General features: G+C 49.5%; 1 pseudogene; it reads left to right on the top strand.

The window, feature by feature from the left end:
* Nucleotides 1–8,093: 8,093 nt before the first annotated feature.
* Nucleotides 8,094–9,198, top strand: LOC142831634 (actin, cytoplasmic 2-like; annotated as a pseudogene).
* Nucleotides 9,199–10,046: the final 848 nt, after the last annotated feature.

Raw genomic sequence — 10,046 nt, 5'->3', positions numbered from 1 at the left:
TGAATATAAAGTATTCAAGCCAGGTGTGATGGCACACATCTTTGATCCATGCACTTCCTAGGTAGAGGCTGGAGGATGCCAGTGAGTTCAAGGGTAGTCTGGTCTACATAGTGAGTTCCAGATGAGCCAGGGTCACACAGTGAGACCCTGTTTCAAGAATGAATGAATGAGCCGGGCGATGGTGGCGCACGCCTTTAATCCCAGCACTCGGGAGGCAGAGGTAGGCGGATCTCTGTGAGTTCGAGACCAGCCTGGTCTACAGAGCTAGTTCCAGGACAGGCTCCAAAGCCACAGAGAAACCCTGTCTCAAAAAAACCAAAAAAAAAAAAAAAAAAAAAAAAAGAATGAATGAATGAATAAATAAATAAATAAATAAATAAATGCGGCATTCTCCCCAAAGGCTTCGTCCGGACCTGGGGGTGCCGTGTCAAAGGAAATTGGAGCAAAGACAGTGCTTACATCATCAACGTTCATCCACTGATGAATTCGTATAAAATGTGCTTGGTTGGAAGAAATGGGCCGTGAGAGGGAAAGAAGAGGACCTAAATAATTGCTGGAGGTCGTAAACTGCCCAGCGTGTGTACGCTGGGAACTGAGCTTGGATTACCTGAGCGAGCAGCAAGTGCTCTCAGCCGCTGAGCCATCTTCCCAGATCTCTCAGTTACAGGCCACCACTCCCTGCATCTCTGAGAGCCTCACAGCTGAGACGCTGCAGCTGTGCTGAGACCTCCATTCTGAAGCGGCCATCAGCTAAGCACCTCACGTGCTATAGGTGAGATGGCCTGGCCATCATAACTTTATGTGTCCTTCCCTCTCATCGTATCGTGAGGCTGTGTGTCCTTCATGCCGAGACTTCTCCAGTTTAGATGTGGCTTCCTGCTATGCTTCTCAAAATTGGTCTGTAATCCCTTCGACCTTCAAGAAAAAAAATCCCTCCCACACGTCCTCTCCAGGACCACAGGCCTCAGTGAGGACAGATTTCTTGGTTCTTCAGTTTTTCTTTCCTACTTCCCCCATCTCCAATGCCCAAGTCAGTGCCCCCACAGATACCCCCTGAGGACAGAATTATTGTTATTAAGCTGGGGGACTGTGCCCTGGTCAGGACCCAGGGCCTATTGTCACTACTTTTTTTGCCCATTTCCCTGCTTGTAGGGAGCAGATGGCTTTAGTCTGTTGGAATAATTAGGAGCCCATATGCCCTTCAGAGAAATAATTTGCCCATCTGTAGTGAGGAATGAGAATTATGCAGTATCCAAGGGTCCTGCATGAACGGAGTTTTGCCTTTGAGTATGAGTCTGAAGTGTCTTCCATGGCTCTATATCTTTCCAGAGCCTTCTGACTATGAAGATGTTAGAAAGAAATCAAATAACAATACGGATGCACTGACTCACTAGGGATCCTGGATTACTTCACAAACAAATGAACACCCTAGCAGCAGCATTCTGGAAATTGCTGGAGAGACGGGGATGTGGCTTGCATCTCAGGCGGCCGGCATCGTGTCAGCGTTAAGCGTCTGGGGATTTACAGTGGTATGGTTGTTATGCAGGAGAATAATTCTTGTGCTTAGGCGCTCTCTGATGGCACACTTAGGAGTGCCAGGTCGTCTGTAATGTACCTTCAGACGTTCCAGTCACCACTGGGCCATTTCAGAGGGAAGGGGAGAGTGTAAATTGTGACCAAGATGTTAACAGTTAGCAAATAGTCACAAAAGATTGTATTCGGTGTTTTATTAAACTCCTGCCTGGTTTCTCACAGGGTCTCCTATGGAATATTTCTCCATCAATACTGGCCGAACTACAATAATTAATTACTAGGTTGTCTAAAAATGCACGCTGGATTGTTTAAGATGAACTCCTGACTTCCTATCTACTAACTTTTGATCTGGAGCCTGGAGCAACTTTCTAAACGATGAACCCAGCAAACCGCGATCACAGTCTGGTGAGCCATATGGCCTGAGTTCAAAATATATTTCACGGAGCTTTAATTTCACAGATCTTCATATTTTGTAGCAGATGCGTGGCTGAAGAATAGGAAGGGTGGGGAGGAACTTGGGGTAGCCCAAGCAAATCAAATTAGTTCTGTGTGGCTGTGACGACATGTCACAGGTCCTGGTCGGATGCTAAGAAGGATGGACTCCTCTCCTGTCCACCTTCCTGGACAGATCCTTCTGTGACCCTGGAGTAGCTCAGCTGTAGGTGGCCAATATCTGCTCCACCAGCCAGCATAAGGCCAAAACTTCTCTGAAGACTGAAGGCACACACATTCCTAAAATTAGGGATTTGTGAGCAGGCAGAATCTTGGAGCTTTCATTTCCTTATGACCATGTGGGAATCCCTACGTTTGGCCTAAATACAGAAGCTTTCATATCCTACAGCCCTCGAAGTGGAGGATTAGACCTTCAGAAAAGGGCCTGCCCTGTGACATGGGCTGGGTACATGATGGAGCAGACGTTTGGTGGCCTTCAAAGTCTGTTAAGCAGGGGCTTCCTTGAGGGTAGGCACTGACCACAGCCATGAAGAAAGGGTCTGTTCGGCCAACTGCCACACCATTATGCACATACCTGATCTCATCTGATCGTCAAAACTAAGCAGAATGACTGCGCACACACTCCGAACCAGGGATTTGTCGCTTTTCATCTCCCAAACACATTCCAGCCTCCAGGCTGGGGCTCCAGACTCAGGCCTGCTTGGCGTCAACATGCTAAGTATCTGGTGTAATTTAACCCTGGGCATGTAGAAGATTGCATCAGTCTGTGAGATCTTGCCCCTGAGAACTTGGTAGCGTTCTAGATTACTAGATTAATCTAAGCAGGGATCTGTAGGCTGCTATTTTCAGAGCCTGAGCCCTGCACTGCAAATTCTCACGCTCGGCTCTCACGACCACCTCAGAAGAGAAGTTAATGTCCAGTCAGCAGGTTAACAGGTCATGAGGTCGCCCCAGGCAAGGGGTACTTTCATTAGAGCAGGGGAGAGCCTGGATCAGCATGGAAGCAAATCTCACCTCCCCTTGGGACCACCTGGCATGGACACAGCCACTGCCTGGAGAGTGTGCCGCAGAGTCCTCCCACCACGGGCCCGGGAACTCCCTTCCTCCAGGTGGCGGGGAAGCTGCCATCTGTGCCGTATCCTCTGGCACTGAGGGAGCCAGGCTGGGTTTCACTATTGAAGCTTAGTTGCCAGAAAGCTGGCAAAGGGAGGGCTGGTGTCTGTTGGGGCTGGAAGCCAACAAGTTCTTCCATCTAAGGCCCCAGCTCAACCCTCTAGAACCCATAACAAGGTTGGGCTGAGCCAGAGGGAACTTGAGGTTGGAAGATAGGCTTCGTGGAGTCTGACTTAGCACAATGAATATGTGCCCTGATCTCCCTGGTGACCCTCTGATGAATGTATGCAACTGTGTACTCTCAACAATCTGCCCGGTGACCCTCTGAATGTATATATGCAACTCATGTGCGCTCAAGTATTGAATGCAGGTGAGTGGCAGAGACCAGATGAGATTTGGCTCTGACACCAGGGGCTGACTCTGACTCATCAATATCTTTCCCACTGAAGACCAGCAGAGCAAGATTCTTCCCACTCTATGGTTCTTTTACAGCAGTGTGCATCTGTAGTCCCCTCCACTCAGGATGCTGAGACAGGAGGATTTCTTGTTGCCAGGAGCTTTGGGTCAGCCTCAGAAACACAGTGAGAGACCTCACCTCAAAAATAAACTAACCAATCAAACAAATGAACCTTTAATGTGGGTTGTGTGTATTATTACAGTGCGTGCTGTGCTTGTCTGGCTTTGTTGCTCTTACTGTTAATTACGTTCTAATTAATCGTGTGTGTGTGTGTGTGTGTGTGTGTGTGTGTGTGTGTGTACACGTGCCACGACATGCGTGGAGGTCAGAGAAGAACCTGTGAGAATAATGATTGCCCTCTGTCCTGTGGGCCCCAGGGGTCAAACTCATGTTGTCAGGCAAGCTGGGGGGTATCTTTACCCACTAAGCCATCCTACTAGCCCAGATGTTAATTTTGTGGGGGACAAGATCTCCCTGTTCAGTCCAGGTTGACCTTACAGTCATGATCCTCCTGCCACGGTCCCCCAAATGTTGGGATCATGTGAATGAGTCACCATGCGCAGGACAGAGAGGATGTCAATGGCTTCATGCTCAGATCTCTGTGTGGGACACCAAGCTTGTCACCACACAGGTCCTAGGGAAAGCAAAATCCTTTTGTCCACCTCCTCTTGCTGCGTCAGTTTTGAGCACAAACACCAGCTTACAGGGCCGTGCTCTCCATCTCAACAGCTCAGTTTGAACTGTCTACAGTAACGCCAACAGCAGCATCTGCTCTGAGACAGCACCCTGCCGTGGCTCCCTGCAGAGCCCGGGGATGGCACACCACATTTCCGTGCTCCCCCTGGTGGGGATGGGAGGAGGAGAATAACCTGAAATAGTTTCCAACCTCTTTTCAGGCCCGGTGATTTCAGCTCCCTGCGAGACGGACTGTGGGCTCCATTGTGCGCAATAAATCTCTCTGCTCTCTCAAGAGTAGTACTTGGGAGGGTATGAGGGAGGCTGGGGCCTAGGGATGGGCAGAAGGGGCCTCGGCCTGGATGCTGATGCAGCTATGCCCTGGCTGATCCTCCTGGAGCTTGGGTAACACCAGAGGCTCTCCTTACTGCTTATGGAGGCAGCCAGCCAGGTGTTTGCCCCTGGACTGACCAATCAGGGTTTCCTCACTGTGACTGACAGCACAGTCGGCACCTGACCAGCCAGCAGGTAACTGAGCATCTGGGTTTTGAATTGGGATCTATAGCCACACTGTAAGGACAGACCATACTATGCAATGGTCCTGCTGTGAGAAGGAGAAAATACCCCCACCTTGCTGAAGACATTCTCTTCTTGTCCTTCCACTGGGGGTAGTGTAAACAGCAGCATATGGGTACATGTGCACTTGTGTATAAACACACATGGAGGTCAGAGGTCCACCTCAAGATGTTATTGGTAGGGGCTGGAGAGATGGCTCAGTGGTTAAGAGCATTGCCTGCTCTTCCAAAGGTCCTGAGTTCAATTCCCGGAAACCACATGGTGGTTCACAACCATCTATCTGTAAAGAGGTCTGGTACCCTCTTCTGGCCTGCAGACATGCACACAGACAGAATATTGTATACTAAATAAATATTTTTTTAAAAAATATGTTATGGGCTGGAGAGATGGCACAGTGGTTAAGAGCACCGGCTGCTCTTCCAGAGGTCCTGAGTTCAATTCCCAGCAACCATATGGTGGCTCACAACCATCTGTAATGAGATCTGGTTCCCTCTTCCGGCGTGTGGGCATACACGGAGGCAGAATGTTGTATACATAATAAATAAATAAATCTTTAAAAAAAATATGTTATTTGTAATGATCTGTTCTATCTCTTTAAGAGACAAGCCACGCCCACTCCCTCCCCTGTCTGCTGAGGCAGGCTGATCTTCAGCTTCCAGCTTGAGTCTCTTTTTTTTCCCCATCTCCCTCTCTGAAGAGGCAGCTTCTGCCTCTCCCCACTTCTCCCCTTCCCCCTTCTGTCTGTGTTTCTCTCTCTCCCTCTCTCTGCTCTTCTCTCCTTCTCTACCTCCATAACTCACTAAATAAAATATTCAACCTCACTCTGCATGACATGCCTATCGGTCTTTCTCTAGCCTGCCCCCCCACCCCTGCCTGGGACCAACCACCTTCACAGACCTGTGCCGTGGTCTCATGTGCTGTCTCTGCCTGGGGCTGGCTGCTCTGGGACCCATTGCCTATCCCTGCTGGGCGACCTTGGTGTGGTCTCTGCCGGCTGCAGCCACTTAGGATCCGCAGCATTTTTATTAATCCATTTCATTATTCTTTGGGTTACTGTTTTGCAGGTTCTCCAGCAGATAGGGTTGAGGCAGAGCCGATCCAGTCTCCCTGGGGCTGAGCAGGATGGTGAGTGTCAATGACCCATACCTCCCCACTGGCCACTGGGGAGAAACACACACCAAGCAGGGAGACTGTGGAAGCAGGGCTGAGGTAGTGGGCTGGAGTCTTGGGGTGGGGTGAGGTGGAGTGGGAATAAGGGCCAATAATATCCTGCTACATTAGCAGTGGGTGGGCAGAGGCGGGCCTAGGTCAGGTGTGCTGAATAGCTCCTCTCCAAGCTCAAGTTAGGCTCAGGAAGTTACACTGGGCCTCACCAAGCTCAAGTTAGGCTTAGGAAGTTACACTGGGCCTTATCAGACTCAAGTTAGGCTCTGGAAGTTACTCCGGGCCTTTTGAGGCAGGGTCTCTCCCTGGTCTGGAGCTGAGTAGGTGAAGCTGGCCAGCCAGCCCCAGGGATCTACTTGTCCCTGTGTCCCCAGCACTGAGATTACAAGCACTACCATGCCTAGTGGGGAACTTGGGATCAAACTCGGATCCTCATCTTCTGGATCATAATTTACCCAAAGTACCCACCAGACTTTCTACAGTTTTATGTCCATTTTTTATTTACTGGTGCCTGATCTTTCTTGACCCATGAGTGTCAAAGTGCCCGCAACCTTGAGGTCAACAGAGAAAGCTCTCACCCCCGGCCATCCTTTCTCTTCTTTGTGCAGCGGGATCTATTGCATTTATTCATTCTTGTATCCAGGCTGCCCTGCCCGTCTCAGGAGACTATGCCGGCTTCCATAGTGTGGATGGTTCCATCAATGACTTCAGAGTCCTAGCGTGATGTCAGTGATGAGCTGCCTATGTGCCCATTTAAGCAGGTGCCAGCACACCTGAGTGTAGGCAGGTGCGAACATCAGCAGGGAACACGTGGTGAGCTTGTGTGTAGTCGGTGACACTTACACTGGTTTCTGGGAAGGGCTTGCCTGCCTTCCACCCGTGTTTAGGGCCTGGGGTATTGAGTAGCTGCCGCTATGTCTCTGTCCTGCTTGTCTCAAGCATTTGAGGACTTCTACATATAAACCTTGGGCTGGAGAGATGGCTCAGAGGTTAAGAGCACTGACTGCTCTTCCAGAGATCCTGAGTTCAATTCCCAGTAACTCCATGTTGGTTCACAACCATCTGTAATGAGATCTGGTGCCCTCTTCTGGCCTGCAGGCATGCATGCAGACAGACTACTGTATACATAATAATATATAAAATTTAAATTTTGTTTTGTTTTCCCAGACAGGGTCTCACTATGTAGCTCTGGCTGTCCTGGAATTCACTACATAGACCAGCTTGGCCTTGAACTCACAGAGATCCACTTGATTCTGCCTCCCGAGTGCTGGGATTAAAGGTGTGCACCACCACATTAGGCCCCTGGACCTCATTTCTTGATGTGCTGACCCTTAGTTCCTCCCTTCTGCCAGATTCCCTGCAAGCTAATGCCAGGGTTTCAACAGAGGGCTTACAAAGATGGGACAAAGAACTGTCCCGGCAAGTAGTCTGCATTCCGGATAAGACAGCTGGGCCTGGAAGAGCCTGCTTCTTTGTCTACAGGAATCTCAGATGACCCTGGAAACCCAAGGCTCTCAGAGAGAAGATGGCCCAGGTGGTGTCTGAAGCCTCCCTACAACACCCCAGCCAAGTATGCGGGGCTGTCTCTGTGTTTCTTGTCCTTAGGCTAAGCAGAACTCACCCTGGGGAGTGCGCCCCCTGGAGGAAGTGCTTTGCCCTTGCACCTTGTTCAGCTTTCATAACTTCCACAGTAGGTGGGAAGTTTCCCTTCTTCCTATTTTGGTAACAAGTAAACCTTTGTATGGGAGTTGTCAGATTTTCTCAAGGTTTGTAGCAAGTATGATCAAACACAGTTCAGACTAAAATCATTGATCCCGGGGGCTGTGGAGAGATGGCACAGTGGTTAGAAGCACCGACTGCTCTTTCAGAGGTCTTGGGTTCAGTTCCCAGCACCCACATTAGTTTACAGTCATCTATAACTTCAGTTCCAAGGGATCAAAAGTCCTCTCCTGACCTCTGAGGATACCAGGCACACATGGTACACAGACATACCCACAAGCAAAACACTTACACACATATTTTGTACATCTTGTACAAAATAAAGGGAGGGTCTCTCTTTATGCCACTGGTCTACTCTGCACATCTTTTCGCTGCACTGTTGCCCGGCCTCCCGCTCATCACAATGGAAGAATAAGTCGCAGGGAAAGTCACCGACAATGGCTACGGCATATGCAAAGCTGGCTTTGCTGGCAACAATCCGTCTCCCCCACCCCCGCCATGGCCATGTTCCTTTCCATCATCAGATACCCCTACACCAGGACTATCATGGTGGGCATAGCCAGAAAAGCTTCGTGTGGGGGGCGAGGACTAGCACAAGAGGGGTATCCTGACCCTGAAGTACCCTACTAGGTACAGCACTGTCACCAACTGGGATGACACGGAGGTGATCAGGCACTACACCTTCTACGGTGAACTGTGCATGATCCCTGAGGAGCACCTGGTACTTTTGACCAAAGCCCCATGAACCCCCAGACTATCAGAGAGAAGATGCCCCCGGTAGTGTTTGAAGCCTCCAACACCCCAGCCAAGTATGTGGCCCTTCAGGTGGTGCTGTCTCTATAAGCCCCTGGGTGCATCGGTTAGCACCGATAATGAGCTCTGGTAACAGCATCACACGTTTGGTACCCATTGATGAGGGCTATGCCCTTCCCGAAGCCATCTTGCATCTAGACCTGACCTGATAGGTTACCTTAGGAAAACCCTGACTGTGTGGAGCTTCACCACTGTGACTGACTGGTAGATCGTGGGTAACTTTAAGGAGAAACTATGTTATATTGCCCTAGATTTCGAGCAAGAAATGGCCATGGCTGCACCCCCCTTTTCCTTGGAGAAGAGCTAGGAAAACCTGAGGGGCAGGCAGTCACCATCAACAATGAGTAAATCTGGTATCAGGGGTGTTCTTCCGTGGAATCCCGTGGCATCTGTGAAACCACCTTTACCACCACCATAAAGTACGATGCGGGCATCCCCAAGGACCCGTGTGCCAACACAGTGCCGTCTGGTGGTACCGCTATGTACCCAGACGTTGGTGACAGGATGCAGAAGGAGATCACAGTCAAGGCACACAGTGTAACAAAGATCACGATCATTGCTCCCCTCTGCTCAAGTTCTCAGACTGGATTGGTGGCTCTATCCCGGCCTCACCATCCACCTTCCAGCAGATGTGGATCAGCAAGCAGGAGGATGGCCAGTCGGGCCCCTCTGTCGTCCTCCGCAAATGCTTGTAGGTGGACCGCGCAGGTGCCAGGCATCTGCTGCAGGAGCAGATTCTGAAGTATCAGTTTGCCCTGGCAAATGGACACACTTCACGCTAGCCTCCTGAAACTGGAATAAGCCCTTTCTGGGAATAAGCCATCGAAAAGGAATTTGTCCTTGAAGCTTGCATAGATCTCAGCACTCTGATAGCACTCTGAGATCAGAGGGCTCGCTGTTGGTTTTTGACCTTGTATTCAAGCTAACTGTTTCTTTGGTAGGCATTTAACACCCCGCACATATCTTATCTTGATTTGGACCTTAGTCTCCACAGCACAGTCACCTGGTGGCTGTGGAGAGCAAGCTAAGGTAGAGAAATTCCTGGCCTGACAGATCTGTGTACTTACCACGCATTGATCTGAGCAGAGTATTAACCAGCATCTCAGTGTCCCAGGATTTCTGGCAAGGGCTCCTGAACCAGTTACCGCTACCCTCTTGCTGTCTTACAGGGAAAGCAAAGCCCAAGCCTTAGGCCCAGGTTTTCATTCTGGTGTTTGCCCTCCTGACCACTGTGGGTTGTTACTTGCCTTGGGTTTCGAACATTTGGATTGACACTTGTGAAATTATTCATCCTTTTAATTTATGTAAGTTTGTTTTCATATTCAGTTATTTCAGAAGTGAACAATTTTGGTTTTCTATGGTCCAGTGAGAACATTAGGTCCCAGCAATGTGTCATAGGGTAAAGAAAAATAAAATTTGCTACCGAAATCAGCAAAATAAAATAAAAAATAAAGGGAAAAACAGTTTAAAAAATCATTGAGGGGTTGGAGAGATGGCTCAGCGGTTGAGAGCACTGGCTGCTCTTCCAGAGGTCCTGACTTCA

This window comes from Microtus pennsylvanicus, chromosome 11 (genome assembly GCF_037038515.1).
Source record: "Microtus pennsylvanicus isolate mMicPen1 chromosome 11, mMicPen1.hap1, whole genome shotgun sequence".
Taxonomy (NCBI): Eukaryota; Metazoa; Chordata; class Mammalia; order Rodentia; family Cricetidae; genus Microtus; species Microtus pennsylvanicus.
The sequence above is the reverse complement of the archived record's forward strand: the minus strand, read 5'-3'. Positions and strand labels throughout refer to the sequence as shown.